The sequence below is a fragment of the Zeugodacus cucurbitae genome, chromosome 3 (genome assembly GCF_028554725.1).
Source record: "Zeugodacus cucurbitae isolate PBARC_wt_2022May chromosome 3, idZeuCucr1.2, whole genome shotgun sequence".
Lineage (NCBI taxonomy): Eukaryota > Metazoa > Arthropoda > Insecta > Diptera > Tephritidae > Zeugodacus > Zeugodacus cucurbitae.
Genome location: NC_071668.1, coordinates 64,816,934 through 64,834,786, shown reverse-complemented (window position 1 = coordinate 64,834,786; position 17,853 = coordinate 64,816,934). Strand labels below are relative to the sequence as shown.

Sequence of the window (17,853 nt, the reverse complement as noted above, 5' to 3'; positions counted from 1 at the left end):
AGACCGTATTTGTAATTAATAATTTGAAAATATACGTTCCCTGCCTGCTAGTTGTTGCTCACCCTACACGACGGTAGATGTCGCTGCTGATGAAACTTACCGACTTCTTATGAAAAGCTAAAACAAAAATGTATAACAGTGATCGGTTATCGAGTAGCCGGCTCGATCCGAATCAATGTTTTAGTCAAGCAGAGGCCGGTTAATTGATCAATTTGCTCCTGTGCGAAAAAGCTATTAAACTATTCGACTATCATAAATAATATTTAGAAGAAGTATTTAAATTTGCCAAATAGGATTTATGAAACCAAGAGCTCATTTTCTTCGATGCTATTATTCATCATTTGTTATTATTTTATTGATTGTTCCCATTTAAAGCTAGGTAGAAAGTTTTGCTACTCCATCTCTTAAGGCAGACATAATATTATTTTTTTGGGAATATTATATTTTCTAATACAACCTAAGCAGTCTCTTAAATGTATTCTCAGCAGTTTCTCAAAAGTATTTTCTTATTTAAGCAGTTACTTTATCAACCCAATAGCAACAGTGCTTGTGAGTACTCTTTTAATCTCATAAGCTTCAAATATTGAAATATTTGTTACAACAACTTCAACTCAAGCAATATTCCACCGACGAAGCTTAACTTTTTGCAATATTCAGCCTAAATGTAGGCATCTACTTTTCTTACAGCATTCAAAGCTTATTTGTTGCTTTATCTCTTCTTACAACTTGCGCAAATCCATTTTAAATTGAAAATTTTGTTTGTTAATTCGCTTACAATACAGCATACAGCAAATACAGTTATGAGTTTGGTACTTCACTTTCCGCACAGAGCAAGCGCGCATTGCTTACTTTTCACTTATGTTGTAGCATTTTGGGCGCACAGCTTGCCGTGGTAGTTTTGCGAGTTACCTGCACATTGCGCTGAATAGTTTTTTATATATTTATTTGATATCTCAGCGCAAACAGCAACAACTAGCTGCTTGCCTGCGCTTTGCTCCACAATAACCATTGCAAATACTTGATATGACTGTTATGCGGCCTACTTGTAGGCGCAATGTAAAATTTCAATTTTCCCTCATAAAATTATATATGCGCGCAGCAGCATAACGGTTGTTGTGTGCGCGGCAAATGTCAAATTTTGTTTACAGCTTAATGTGAAATGCAAAAATGTGAAATGCAGAAATGCATAAAATGGCAATACAGTCAGAGATTGCTATTGAAGCTTCACTCTGTAGTAGATGGGTAGCAAAAGTGAGTTGACAGTGTGGCAGTCATCTTTGCTGTAATGTCAACATTTTGAGTGCAATTGCATAAATAAATGCACGACCTACATTTAGGCGGCCTGTCTTTACGTTCGAGTCATGCACTTCACATCGCCGCTTTACAAGTGCATAACTGTCTTTTTTAATTTTACGAAATGTGCGCAATTTCCATTGAAGGATTAAGTGCTGTCAGGCAAGTCGGTTGAGGCATAAATATTTTTGCTTTATTTTATTTATTTTCCATTTTGGTTTTGTTGCTTAAACGTTCATTAATTTTTTAAAAATATTTAAATGTTAAAAGCAGTTTTCTTGCTGCTTAAAGCTGCTTTGTGTAACGCTGAGCGTTTGAAATTGTAAATGCGCCTGAATGTATGCTTCATTTGAGTGGCATAAATACGTAATACACTGGTAAAATTGCGTTACAAAAGCCTTGAATATTTATAGTTGTATTAAAAAATAAAATTATTGCCTGTTTTTCCAGCTTTAATTGACAGTAATATGTAGCGCTCTTTTTTGTTTATTGTATGTGTCCTCTTTCAGGTTGAAGAGTTGCGTTGTAGCTATGAAGGATTGGGAATTAAATGATATGCTTGAAATAATGTGTGGCATGCTGATGTATAGCACATTATATAAAGGGGAGATTCTAAGGGCTTTTGCGCTCCAGGTAACTGAAGACTTTTTCATATGTTCTATTAGCACATATTTCAAAATTACCAGAAGTACATATATTATTTCGTTGAATAAAAATATTACAGATTTCAGAGGCCTAAAAGTTGAAAGCCTTGAGAGTGGCTTTATTTTCAGAAATAATTATTCCTTATTAAGGTTTAACTGCAGCTGGAGAACAGCTATTAATCAAGAACTACTTATGTCTGCGCTCTTTACTAACATAGCCTTCTCTTCATTACTTTTTCATATATATGTTTATATAAACTATGCTATTCCCCAGAAGACTTCTTCTCAACTCACATAATCTGACTTCGAATTTCGGAATTTGTAAAGGAGGTCATTTGAAGCATATTCTTCTCAAGGGATAATATGGGTCTTCATCACAAATTACCTCAAGAGATATTCTACGACGTCTAATATCAAGAGATAGTCTAAGACGTCTATGACATCATTATAATATGTTTGGTCATATCTGTTCTCTGCATAGAAGCTCTAAGGAACATACTAGAGTTAGGCGCATAGCAAGGTGCTATGAATGAAGTAACAGTGAGGAGAAATAGGATATGCGTGTGTTGAAAAGGCCTCATCTTCTACATTTTGAAGACATGCAGACCAGATTGTTTCTGTGAGCTCTGTTCCACTATGTTCTTATCTTGAGAACTAATCAGGAAAAGGACTGAGGTAGAGGTAGAAGATGAAAAAAGTGAACGCTTTGAAAATATAATATTTGAGTTTTATTTTGAAATGTATTATTTTGCGTTAGCAAATCATGAATATCTTATGGAAATAATTGCATAGACTTCGGTTATATACAAAAAATCCCGATAAGGTAATGGATCATGGCATCTCAAGTTAATAGCGTTTTAGACATCCATTAATTGATCAATTAACATTTTTATTGAGAAATCCTTTTTTGCCTCTTATACTGCCGGCTACTCGATAATCGATCAGCTGTTATGTTTTGGGTTTTCATAAGCCTCATCAGCTGATTAATATTTATAGCAGCGACATCTACCGTAGCTTTTTTTAATAAAAAAATACAGACAATCACAGACAAAGAAGTCTTTGTCCTAGTCCTGTTCATTTTCAAGTCGATTAAAATTCAATCAAAAATTAATGTAGATTTTTATTTTGTATGGTAAATCGATCGTAATAAGCATTTTAATCGAGCAGAGGCTAGGTTAATTGATCAATTAGCTTTTGTATGAAACGACTATAAGTCCATTATATATTTACTATATACGAATTTGGTAAATTTCATCACTTTGTTCCAAAATGCTTTCTATAACTCTACTGACGAGAGTATAATATATGAGTAGCCTATATTCGTGAATGGCTGACGCTAAAGCCTTAAGAATCTTGTGAAATGAAAATAATCACCACTTTCAACTAAAACTAATATCAATTTTGATATTTTTGTATTTTGTTTTAACATACCCAGCTCTAAAAACTTCAATTCACGCTTGACATACTCCGCAGCAGCAATAATAAAGTGCGACTATATGCCGCGCCGCCTAAAAGCAGGCAACAAGAAATGTAATTAAGACAAAACCGAAGCGAACGGCAAACATATTGCCTGCAAATAAACATTTATATAACTTTTCGCTGCGAAAAGCACTAAAAACACGAAAATCTACAGCTTGAAGCAAGCCGAAAAACTTGCCACGCGTAATGAAATTTCATAATCCACATGGCAGTGTCATACAAATATGAATATGCAATAAATGCAGAAATTAATATTTTCATTAGCGGCAAGCGGCTACTAATAAAACGAAGAAGCGCGCGATGAATGTGGGCGAAACGCCTTAAAATATGCGCTCACATGCATCTTATGAAGTTGAAAGTTGCCAGCGAGTTGTGGTTAAAAAGTTGCAAGCTTATTGCTGCCACATTGCATGGGTTGCTGTTTTTTGTTTTTTGTTGCATGCTGTGCATTAGATTGTGCGAGTGACGCCTAAAACACAGCGCAAGCGCAGGTTGTTTTACAACAAAAAAATATGTGATATGATAGCACACACACACACATTTGTTGCGAGCATTGCAGTTGTTGGTGTGTGTGTGTAGTTATTTTATAGCCATGTGGCAGCTATAAAATTGCGGAAAAAACATTTGTAGGCGGTGCATATATATAAATAAGTGTTAGTCTGTGGCATAAGCTTTTGCACCTAAACGCTTACTTTTTGCCTGGCATGTGTGCGTTTCTTCAACTACTGCTTTTCTCACACACGCCAACAGAAGAAATTTTGCGGCACAAAACACATTGCAACCTTATGAAATTTTTGCTTCGCTTTGGCTGCTTAATTAAAAAAGTTTCATGTGCAACTACTTTCACTGCAAATACCAACCACTCAACAAATACAAGCTGTAATACATTTAATGTGCAGAGATATAAAAATCAACACACACACACACATTTTATATACATAAATATGTATTTACGTGCTTGTGGATGTGTTTTTTAGCGTAACTTAGCTTTGGCTTCTAGCTTCGAAATAAAACAGAGCGTTAACTCTTATAAGTGCAGCACAATGTGGTTGGATGTGGAAGAACTTGCAAAAGGTGTAGATAGAGTAAATTTGTTCTAGCACTTGTTTATTGTTGTACACTCAAACATTTCGCATGCTTCATTTGTGTGTGTAGTTTTTGCTGTGTGTTAGTGTTTTGTGAATTGGTATTCGCTAGGTGACCAGAAAATATTAAAATGAAAACACATTCCAAACTGGTTGTTTTAGGATACGATTTGGACCAGTGCGAAAAGGACTACCTTGCGCCCAGTTGAGCTTTCTTTATTTAACGTCATAGTTTATTAGTTCAACTTAACTTTTAAAATCTGTTACTTATAAAATAATAAAAATTAATAATAATTAAAAATAATAAATTATAATATAAATTAATAAAATTTAAAATAATCATAGCTTGGAGCTATGAGGACCAGTTCTGATGCGAAAGATTAATTCCGATTTAAAAGACTTTTGTTTTAAATTTTATTGTGATATCGATCATTAATGAAATCCGTTTTTCCAAACCTCAACCCAAAATTTTTGTCAACAATATAAACTACTTCATAACCGACTAGTTTTATAATTTTGTATATATCAACTAGCAGACCGATCCGGCTTCGCACGGATTTAAACAAACATTTCAAAAGTTATAAGTTTCTACACACTCTCCTATATATTATATATGTATGTACTTTCCCGATGTCCGTTGTCTTTCTCTCTGATTATGAAGGCGTTGGGAACTCAGAGTTCGAGTCCATAGTGTAAGTGTGTATATTTCTAATGTTTTATTCTTCAAGCCGCTGCACTCAACCATACTAGATCCTCAATCAAGCAAGTACTTGAGAGGTTTTGAAATTTTGTTCAGCAAGCAGCTGCGAGCGCTTGTTACTAGACTCTCTGTCACGCGATTGCGATGCGAAGAGAATGACATTCAAGACGATTTTCAGTTTCAGATTAAGAATCTGCTTCACGGAGTCTTTTTGATATCCTCACCTGGGAACTATTTCCAGAAAGTTGAGATTCTAGCAATAAATATAGTCTATGTTACTCGTGGTGAATGTAGCTTTCCTACGTAAAAGAATTCTTGAAATCGGCACAGTAGTTTTTGAGTTTATTCATTACGAACATACATACAAATCTTTCCTCATTATAATAGTCGTATAGATAATGAAATAATTATTTTAATAATTATATTTTATTTAAATTTTTTAATTGAAAATATGGTTTCTTTCAATTAGCTTTACCCAGTAACGATGTTATAATGTCTTAGGGCTTTTCGCACAACCAAATTAATTAATCCATTAAAATTTTAAATGAGAAACCGGCTCTCGATAATCGATCAGCTGTTATACTTGCACAACCATTATTTTATAAAAAAATACAACCAAATTTACCGCGTGGAGATCAACTCCCAGACAAAGAACGAGTATGTAAATACATATATGTACTTTGTCTCAGAGTTGCATTTCATGTTCAATTCGAATAAAATTCGATTAAAAATTAATGTATAATAGAACATTAGATTTTAATTTTGTATGGTAAATCGATCTAAATCAGCATTTTAATCGAGTAAAGGCCGGTTAATTGATCAATAAGCTTCTGCGTGAAAATACTATTAATCGAGCACAGGTTAATTGATCAATTAGCTCCTGTGCGAAAAGGAATCTGCATTCTATTGCTATTATTCTCCAGTATAATTAACTAGCTTAACACTGAAAACAATTTAACTGAACAAGGGGATAATACGATTGATATAACCTGATGTATTTCGTAAGATGGTTCTTTAAAGAATTTACTTCATGTAGCCAGAAAAATAACCTAAATATATTCCAGGTATATATATTTTTGACTATATTCAACCCTAAGAAATTATGGTGATGAAAATAGAAGTTACTATGAGTTAAGTTACTCTTTTAGCTGATAACCAGAACTTCTGATTTGTCTTCTTTATTATTAAATGAGAGAAGTGTACGCTGTATTTATTTATAATTATTCTGAGATTTAAATTAAATACAATACAGGTATATAGCAACGTCAAAAAAGGTAGTGTTATGAGCATTACAGACATTTTAGGAGCCATTCCTAGTGGGTCAAATTTCTTTAAAAAAAATATTGTGGAAGGAATTATTCATGAAGGACAGGATTCTTCAAGAATAGATCAATATTTTTTAAATATAAAATTTAAATAAATTTTTATGCTTGCGATTTTTTATAATTCTATTCATTTTGCATTCCTTTTTACCTCAAGTGTTCAACCTTAGTTTACAACTAATTTCAACATAAAACAAAATTTGCAAAGTCATAAAATATATGACTTCAAAGCAACATAATTGCACAGCAGCCATAAAAATAATATTTTTAGTTTTTTTTAGCTGGTCACTCCAAAACACAAAACAAGCACGAAGAAAGACCAGCTGACTAACTTCAACGCATTTGATAGTCTGCTTTGCAGCGTTGATTGTGAGTTAATAGTTTCGCAAGCTAACAACACATTAACTACACACATTGCTAACCACTTATACATACAAATAACTGACTGTGTGTATTTGTAATCACACATAGCATTGTCTTTATCACACCGTATGCGCCGGTTGTTATGCAATAAAAATGTTTAAGGAAATCATAAAAAAGCGGATGAAAGTTGCAAGCGGCAAACACTCATAGTGAATCAGACAATTAAACACATACGCACATACAAACAAACACGCAAATATATTTTCAACTGAACCCAGCATTTATTAGTATGCGTGTTAGCAGCAGGAAGTTTGCATTTCTTGTTCATATATGTGTGGGTGTGTGTGTGTCGCCACAACTACTTTATTCCACTGCAATTCAATCGTGCTTCCATACATACATTTCTAGATATTTTATTATTTTACTACACGCAGTTTTGTAAGCAATTTTATGATTTTATTTTCATTTTTATTTCAACAAAGTCTTTTTTTCTTGCTTTATTTTACATTACTTCGCACTACAATTCCCCAGTTAAATAATAGTTCGCTGTGATCCCAGAAAATGTATGCGTGTGTTGTTGAATAGCTTTTGCAGCTGCTACTGCCGCTGGCTATGCGCCTTAAAGTGCGCAACAATAAAATGGTAACATGTTAACTGGAATTTGTTTATGCGCTGCTCCTATCTCTATAGTCTCTTAACTGTTTCATTGTCTTTATATATGGTACTCTATGCTAAATTGTTGTTTGATGCATGCTTTGTTATTTGAAATTAGTTTGGTGAACTGGTGAGTGGAACTTTAGTTGAGGGGTCAAGTGAGATATATACTTTAATTTCATAAAAAATAATAAGAAAAAAACTAGCCTACTAATCCTATCAGTTTACTATGAACCTCAATATCAAAAACCTGGCTTAGTACCTACTCATTTTCGCTATATTTTCATTTTGCTGAATTTCATATTTAAAATGTAAATGCAATGAAATTAATCAGTAAATATCATAGAAGATGATTATCATCAGGAATTTAGCGAAATAATATCAAGAGATATCCATGACCCTAACTACTAAATTTGAAAAATAAAACGTTGCCTACATCTGGGCGGTATCAATTAATGATACTTTTATTTTTAACTATGAATATAAATAAGACTAAAATCTATTGACACATTCTAAATTATTTTCATAGATAAAAATATTTTTGAAATAAACCTACGAATTAAAGGCTGTGGAGCGATTAGTTTTTTCTATAAAGAATACGCTGTAATGAAGAAGAAAACGTTGCAACATCTTGGCGCAATGTTTTACATAAAACTTACGGTATTTTAGCACACTGATTACATTGCTTTTCTACCAAAAGTTAAGAATAATATTATTGCTTAAATAATTGAACAAAAAACTCTAAAATAATGTTAATTCATAAATATTATCAAAAAAGATATTTGCAAAATTTACCTAGCATAATTTAAGATTTGTTTTCGGAAATACTCACGTTTAGCAGTTGAATAATACTGTCTCAGGCTGCTGCTGATTGAATGTCTCTAGCGAAGAAAAGAGATAGTCACACTGTAACGAAATGAAAAGGAATCATTAAGTATTTTTTTTTTTTAATTTTTCTTGACTTTCATTCTAAAAGAAAAAATAGTTGACCGAAGTATTTGAGAAAAAGCTTTGAAAAAAATTCGAGGCACTTAAGCGGAATTTATTTAAGTGCCTTTCCCGCTCAAGTGTCTCAAAAGTCTTGCATGTTAAGAAAGGACATTTAAGTGGGGATTAATATACTTGGATTTTATGAAAATTAAAGGAAAGGGATTAATTTTTATTGAAAGCCGGCTTATAGATAAAACAAATGAATATTATAGTATTTTAAGTGTCTAGTACATAATGCAGAATTAATTTTTGTATTTTTTTGTTTATTACAGCTAAATTCTTGATGATCCTGACGTAACCAATGTCGATACATACGATTACATCACGAGTTTTAATACAAATAGTTTACCAAAAAACTGACAACGGCCGGACAAATATGTAAGAAATGGTTATGTGGACTGATACCAGGAAAAAGTTGGAACTTAATGTGTTTAGAAAGCACAACTATGAACGGCTTAATTTTTCGGAAACGTTCACAAATAAAACGAGACCTTCAAACTTTCTAAGGGCTGATATATAGCAACAGAATAATGAAAAATGTATATTTCTAGAAAATAATTGATATAATTATGTATTTAAAAATTTTAAATAATGAAGTTTTAGTTGAAAAAAAATAAAAAATATGACAATAATAAAACGAAGTTTTCAAATTATGCGAAATATATAATCAATCAAATATTTATTGTAAATACATTTATTTGCTATAAAATATGTTATCGTTATTGTAAACTAAGTAAATGCATTTGCAGTGGCTCAAAATGGTTGTGAAATCGTAAAAAATATTTGAAAAGAAATTTTAATTAAAAATATAAAAAAGAAATTCTAGAAAAAGTGAAATATATATTATGTACTCATTATACAAAAGGTAAGTATATCAAAAAAAATATTTGAGAAAATGTTTAAGAAATTTTTTTATTTTTACTTCAATTTTATTCTATACTAGCAGACCGCTCCGCCTTCGCACGGGTTGAAACAAACATTTCAAAAATTATAAGTTTTACACACATGTCTCTTGTGTGGGTTCATATAAAAGAAGTAAAATGAGGAGAATACAAACATGAAATTATATTTTATTTGTAATGAGCTAAAACTTATTATTTTTATTATCGGAGTTATTTATTTGTAATATTTTCTTTTAAGTTGTTCGTTGAAATTAAGTGTCGCCAAAGACAATTTTATTCAGAATTAAATACTCTTAACCAACAACACATTTATTTGGATAAAGATTAATATTATTATGTTAATACAACTCTAACAAATAATTTCGACCAAATTAGTTATCACAAAAACGGTACTCACGGTCTTTTTTTAGATCATTAAAAGAGAAATAATTCTTTCATACATAACTTTTGTGTATCTTGAACCGCTTTTGCAGCGCAAGGAACGGAAGCCCTCAAAGATAAATAATTTCCCCCGTTTTGTACACATTTACCACTGTTTTTTCGCTCCTATAGCCTTCCTCGATAAATGGACTATCCAACACAAAAATAATTATTCAATTCGAACCAGTAGTTTCGGAGATTAGCGCGTTCAAACAAACAAACAAACTCTTCAGCTTTATAATATTAGTATAGATTTCAAGAGAATTGAACATGAAAATGTTGAATAATACTGCTATTTCAACAAAAATCAATTCCTCAAGCAGAAAAGGCTTATAAAGGCAGACTAATAATATTATTGAAGTTGACGATTCTGACCATATTCAAACACTCTTGTAAAACCAGAATTCGTACTTCAATTTATTTGCGATTTCATTAAATACTTTAGAAATCATTAACTAAATCCTGTTGATAGCACCTTGAGTAACTTAATATTAAGTTACTAAACCAACTACTACTTTCATTCACCGAGCGAAGTATTAAACGATGAGGCTATAACGCACACGCTTCAAACAATCAGTCTCCCTTATACTATTATTAAAAACATATGCCTACACACACCATCACCACATGGCGCCAAACAGCCTTAATAATATATATATTCACGCGTATATAGAACAAAATTTAAATATGCTAACTCAGCAGAACCGAGTTAATACAATAAAATCCAAAAATTTTGTCAGCCTGCGTTTGGTTTACATTTGCTTTGACTGCTTTTGTGATTGGCTAACTTTTCAATGGTTATGACATAATTATGAACATTTGTGCCACAACGCAGTAAATTAAAACAATATTAACGCCGCAGACAAATACGCACCAGAGCGTAGATTCGCATGTGTCGGCATACTTTCCCATATTTATATGAGTTTGTGCGTGGCACACAAGGCAATTCAAATATATGGGATTTAATAAGCAGCTGCAAGGCATGGAAGGGTTAAATGGAATAATGACGAAGGATGGTGAGTATATTTAGGGAAAACTTTTTTATGAGTTTAAATTTTGTACGAAATATTGTGAGGCCTGGAAATTTAATAGATTTTATATATTTGAGAAAGGCACTTTAAATTTCAGCTTTTTCAGTTTATGAATTTAATTAATTCTTGATTCCGATATTATGTATCACATGAGGGCCAAAATATTTCACTATTTTCCATAATACAACTTTTCAGTGCTCCGATATCTTTCTGGTACCACTATATTACCACAAGATGGTTGAAACAATAGAATTTAGGAGGGTTCTTGACCACAAGAGAACGTTCTTAACAGCTTTTGTGCTCGAAACCTATTCGTCGCTGGCTTGTTGGCATACATTATAGACTTGACGTAGCCCCATAGGAAATAGTTGAACGGTGTCAAATCGCATGGTCGAGCCATAACATATCATCCAATTCGGGCCAAAAATATTCGGTTATCATTGAGCGGTAGCGATTCCCATTCATAGTAACGTACCGGTCTTGATAATCACGGAAGAAGTACGGCCAAATGACACAGCCGGCCCATAAACCGTATCAAATCGTAATTTTTTCGAAATGAAATGGTGACTCATGGAGTACGTGTGTATTACTGTCTGACCAATAACGCATATTTTACTTATTGCCGAAGCCATTAAGCCAGAAATGAGAACGACCATAAATTGGATGCAGCGCTCTTAAAGTTGAGGCCACCAACTCCGAATTTCGGTAGTTAATAATTTCGACTCGTTGTTGGATCGTATATCTTTATATGATGGAATGGCAAAATTACTGAAGAAAAGTGTCAAAAGAGCGTCGTTTACCCTCCCTATCAGTGTACTTTTGTAACGTCTCCTTTGAAAACGTCTTTATAAATCAACGAAATATTTTGGAAAAGAATGGCTAATGTTTTATGGCTCAATCAAGATTTGATACTCAAATTGTTAAAATATTTTCAACACAAATATGTTTTGAAATACTGAAGAGATTTTCTCATTTTCGACCATCCTATTTGGCTAATGGATACCAAAGAAATCCTTTCATATCATTCATTATTTTCAATATTAATTCTTCTTGCTTACCTTTTAGAGTTCTTTTTGAACTCTACATTTCAGTGAACAGGCACACCTATCACCTATGAAATTAATGAAAAGCTCAGCTATCCTTTTATCTTAGTTTCTCTGTTTACCTTACATGTTGACTTGTTTCGTTTATGTTTTTTTGGTTAATCTTAGTACTTCTATGTTTTATCCGCTTTTATTGTATTCTTGGGGATATTCCATCTGAGAAGTCTTATATTTTTCATTATGGTTTTAGAAGAAAAATACATATATACTTGTTCTATATTTATCTAGTAGAAATTCATTTTCTAATTTTTCTTTAGCATACTTTTAGGTATGTGGATCTAGTTAAAAGTATAAGAACTCTAAGAGAGAATATTCTAAAGGATATTATAAGAGAGGATACTACACAGAAATATTAAAATTTGCGAAAAAACACACATAATAAAACAAACAACAGCAGTATATAGGGATTACGTGTATATTTTTAAATTTGAATTCAATAGCAACCCAAAAAGTATGCTACTAAAATCGATTAATTTTGTAAAGAATTTCCTCTTAAGTAATATATATATCCTTTAGAGTATTCTATTTCATAGTTCTTACACTTTTAATTAGATCAAGCCTAAAAGTATGCTAATATTTGCATAAATGGAATCTCAAGAATTAGGTGGCTACTTACACATGTATTTATGTATAAATTTTAGACTAAAAAAGTGTCCAAAACATATTATTCTTTAATAAATGAGCTTAAGTGAGTGAGGGAGACTCAAACACTTTTTCTTTAATTTACCTTTTTATATATAAGGACTAGTAAGAAACAAACTCACAGCCAACAACAAAACGCTTTGTTTTCTTTACAGATTTTGTAAGAATATCGGACAAACTATGTGCTTATGTATATCTATCTTTACATACCTGTTCCAATACATATATACAAACAAAGGCTTTTGGTGCACACAAAAGACAATTTTTAAGTACATAGGAAGCAAACATGAAAATTATTATTATGTCGATTATCAGCGAGGTAAACGCAGAAAATTCAAATATGTAATACAATTATGTACATAAGAGTATGGGAGTAAAAGCACAACTAATACACGCATGTTATACTAAACAAGTGCAAGAAAGGCATATGCGCCTATATGTATACTTCCCTTCCTTCGCTGTGATTCTCTGCTGTGTTACGACGCCGCCGGAAGATATGCTTTATTTATTTTATTACATATATATGTACACATCACATATGCTAACACACGCGTTGACATATTTTAAATTGTAGTTGCACGTGCATGCATGTATATATTCGCAAGTTTGCTTATACGCCTGTGTTTATGTTAGCATAATCTAATCTGTCACGCATACGCCTGTAAATTACGCAGCGCCCACACACACAACAACAATATATGTAGATATCAGGCTCTTCCGCCGTAACAACGCTTTGCTATAGCTGATTGCCGCGCCGCTGCTTGCAGACTTCCGCATGCTTCCCAAACACTGCCTGCCTTTTGACGCATATTATTTTTCGTTTATGTTTCGTCAAAAATTACACGCAAAATATGACAGCTTTGTACACCGCAAATCATGCTGCCGTGTTGTTTTGTTGCTCTTCTCATATACATATATACATATGTGTGTTGTTGTAAGCCTCAGCATCGCTTTATTTCGCATATTTCTTTCTTTACTCGCTTACTTAGCCGCCAACGTTTCAGTTGCTTACTTCGTTTTGTTAGCTACTTGGCAGGCAATTTGCGTTCTGTTGTATTTGACTTCCGGTGGTTTTACGCCTTCCACCTCTGTTGCTGACACACATACTGGCACACATGTAATCCCGCTCACGACGCTACAAAGCGGTTTCATACATTTTTTGTCTAAGCCAAATGCTTGTTTTTGTAGCTGTTGGTTTTTTCACATCTCTGCGCAGGCATATGTATATACACATATATGATATGTGGACTTAGGTTTGTTGTTTATTATCCTTCCTCCTATCCTTTGCCTTGGCATTGTTAAATATTTTGTCACGTGTCGGCATCATTGCTGCACGTAGTTTGGTTATTTATTTCTTTTCTTGCGAAATTTTGTATATTTTTATACTTAATAAGCGTCTATTATAAAAATCTTGTTTAAATTTCCCCCAAAGCTCATATTATGTGAACAGGTGCGATGAATAGTAGGCGCGGATATGAAATATGAGTGTGAGAAGCAACTTAAATTGAGTTAAAAAGCAAGCTAAATTTTTTAAATTTGCATAAAACAGTGACAATATTACAGCGGAATACTTAGTTTGTACTTAATATGTAAATACGAGTGGAATATATTTTCTAGGTTCTCAATACAAAATTAACTACCCAGAGAAGTTTGAATAAATATCGTCGAAACATACTTGTATTGAATAGCGGCTTCAAATAAAACTTTAATTAATCTAGCAACACTAATGTTCTAATGTCTTTATTCAAATCGACATAATATTAATTGAAAATGCCCATACGAATGTATGACATACAACATTATACCCTTTTCACACAGCCAAGTTAATTGATCAATTAAAATTTTAATTGAGAAACCAGTTTATACCTTAATAAAATAAATATTTTATAGCCCAACAGCCTTTTCGCACAGATAAATTAATTGATCAATTAAAAGTTTAATTGAGAAATCAGTTTTCGCCCTTCGCACTGCCGTTTACATCAGTTGTTAAACATGTTCGTTTTTGCTTTTCACAAAAAGTTTATAAGTTTCATCAGCTGATTGCTATTTTATTATTCATATCCAGCAGCGAAATCTACCGTCGTGCAGCGTGAACAAAATCTCGCAGACAAAGACAGTATATGTCTGTAGAAATACATTCTTTGCCGCAACTCATTTTCAACTCGATTAAAATTCGATGAAAAATTAATGTAGAAAAACGCGATTTTTATTATGTATGTTAAATCGAACTGAATCAGCTCTTTATTCGAGTAAATGCCGGTTAATTGATCAATTAGCTGCTATGCGAAAAGGCTACTAGACATTTAGTCAATTAGATATAATTTTTAAATTATTAAATTATTTAATAATTGACTCAATTTAGCGGCTTTGTGAGACAACTCCACTTCAACTGACTCATTAATTTAGTATTTTTTTATTAATTTTATAGTTTTAATTAATCAATTTGTTAATTGACTCAATTAAGGCTGAGTAAAACTATTTTAATCATATTAAATTTCTTTTCAACAGACTTTTTAATGTGATCTATTTTTACATATTGTCTGAACAATTTTTTAATTTACTCGATTAAGCCGCTAGTTTAAAAAATTATAATCGCATTTAAGCTTATCTTAAAGTAACTCCTTAATTTAGTTTATTAGAAATATCTTCATTAATTAATTAATATTATTAACAATGAAATAATTTTTCAATAATAATTCGAAACTAGTAAAATGCTGAGAGTTAATTATAAATATAACAATTCATTTCAGAAATCTTAAGAATGTTACATCTTAAAATACCGGCAGTTAAATCTTAAATTTAAACAAGTCACATGAATCTATCAAAATGAGAACACTCAAGTAAGTTTTGACCATAGATAATCAGTTCTTTAGCGTGAGAAGGTGTTCAAAGATAGCAGTTGTTGACAAAACGGTTTCAGCGTGGCTTGTGATTTTGATCACTAGGTAGATGGAAAATTAACAGCCACGAGCTCTAAATTGAATCGCCAAAAAAAATTCAATAATATAGGCGATAAACCGAAACATTGGCTGTAAGAGGGGCGAAAAATGTTGTCGACGAACGGGTGTCAGACGCTGTAACTGTTATTGAGCGAGTTCAGGAAACATGAGAATGTCGGATGTAACTCAAATAAATAATAATGAGCCATTCAAGTTTAACACGGTAACTTGCAAAGTCTTATAATACAGTTTTGAGTGATAATCTGCGGTAAGGAACTATTAGTTATTGTCTAGCTACAGAAAATAAAATATTCCGAAAACTATATATTTTTCGAATACAAAAGTTTCCCGAACTATTCAGGTAAGAAAAGTGGTCATAGCGTTAATGATATAAAAAAATTTAAAATCAGTCAGAAAGATTAACCACAAAACAGTGAGAATCTAGTACTGATAATAAGGGAATATAACTAAATTTAATAATTTTAATACTAATACTTCCAAGTAGACATTTCACAGAAGGTTAGGTTAGGATGCTGTCCTATTTCCAGGGATATATACAGCAAAGATAATTTAACCCATGATACTTTTCAGTCGTATATGGAAAACATTTTTAGCTGGAAGTTTCTTAACTTATCAACATCCATTCAAAAATGTCGAACGTTCTGAGCACATTGAATTCCAAAAAATCTGTAATCACTCATATTTCTCACTTTTTACTTCTGACTGCATTTATTGTTATTGCATTTTTTATAAATATATGCATTCAATCACGCATAACAGCTGTACTCAACCAGCATCAATCACTTAGAAGAATACTTGACGGCAGACAGCAAAAATAGCTGAATTGTTAATAGGAGTAAGAAATATATTTGTGTGTATAGAGGTATATAAAGTAGAGCGAATAATGTGACGCGCCGTAAAGTATGCTACAAATATTTTTTTTAGTAGTATAATATTGGAGTAGCCAAAATTCTCACTAAAAGGGAATAATAACTGCAAGCGAGTTGCATGCGAAAACATAAAAGCATAGACAATTAAAGTAAGGGAAAATATTTTTTTTAAATTCAGTTTCAATAGCAATATGAAAACACACACACAAACATATCTGCTATACTAAAAGCCTCTACAGATGCAATGGCAGCATTTAAAAATTACTGCGCGCCTATTTGTATATATGTATATAGTATACATAAATGTATATATGTGTGTTGGAGGAAAAATAAATCAAAGTTAATCAAGTGGCACCATCTGGTTGACTTGGCGCGACACTTTCTGACTTGTTTCACACAACGTTGGAACGACGCGCGCTTTTGTTAGCTGTGATAGAGCGTGACAGGAAGAGAGAGAGAGATAGAAAGTGAGAGAAAAAAAAGTGAGTGAGAAAGGCAGAAAATGTCTGCCTGGTTGCTGATAGCTGCCAGCGACCAAAAATAAATACACATGTGTGCAGGTAAAACTTGATAAAATTAAAAACGAAAATGCATAAGTCAATATTGATCGATGTGGCATAAATATACACACATATGCAGCATACATTGTGGGCTTTCATTGTGCCATTTATTGAATGTAGTGAATAAATAAAAGTGTAAAAGGGAAATGAAACAATTTTGCTTAATTAAAGAAGACGCACAATTAAGACGATTAAATTGGTGCAATAGTGAGGTGGTCTTTGTATAGGAAGTAGAGAGCTACTTATGTTTGAGAAATGCAAAACATGCACTGATGTTTGAATCCTCTTAAGTATAATTTTAGTAATATATTTGAGAATTATTTTCAGTGAATAAGCACTTATTTTATATCAATTGAAAGGCAATAAAATGAAATAAAAAAATTTAAAAAATATTTTCCTGTTTACATTAGGGTGGTACTTAAAATTTTCAAGTAAATGTTTACAAAATTTTCGAAAAGTCAACGTGCAATTTATAATTATAAAATTGTATCATATAACAAGAATCAAAAATCAATAAAATTCGAACAAATTCACATGTTAGGGTGGTACTTAAATTTTCCAAACAAAAGTTTCAATTTTCGAAAACTTAACCCTGCGTCGATGAATTTATAACGAAAAAATTACATAATTTTCAAAAATTTATTTTTTTTCACATTAGGGTGACAAATTAATACTACATCAAAAATTTTTTGATATTTTTCGAAACATCGGCCCTGTGTCGCTGAAACTACAGCTCAAGAAATATAGCATATCAACTTTCATCCCGATCAGAATATTAGACACTACTTGCCTCACTGGGTATAAAGTCTAGATTCTACGATGACGAAATTTTAACT

The 17,853-nt window shown here is 32.1% G+C and overlaps 1 protein-coding gene across 7 annotated transcripts in view; it reads right to left on the bottom strand.

The window, feature by feature from the left end:
* Lar_1 (tyrosine-protein phosphatase Lar) overlaps positions 1–17,853 on the bottom strand; it is a 643,385-nt gene that overhangs the window by 478,330 nt on the left and 147,202 nt on the right. For all 7 annotated transcript variants that reach the window (XM_011178395.3, XM_011178396.3, XM_011178397.3 and 4 more), the window contains one exon: positions 8,373–8,446. The gene's annotated coding sequence lies outside the window, so the exon portion shown is untranslated. The remainder of the gene's footprint in view (positions 1–8,372; positions 8,447–17,853) is intronic.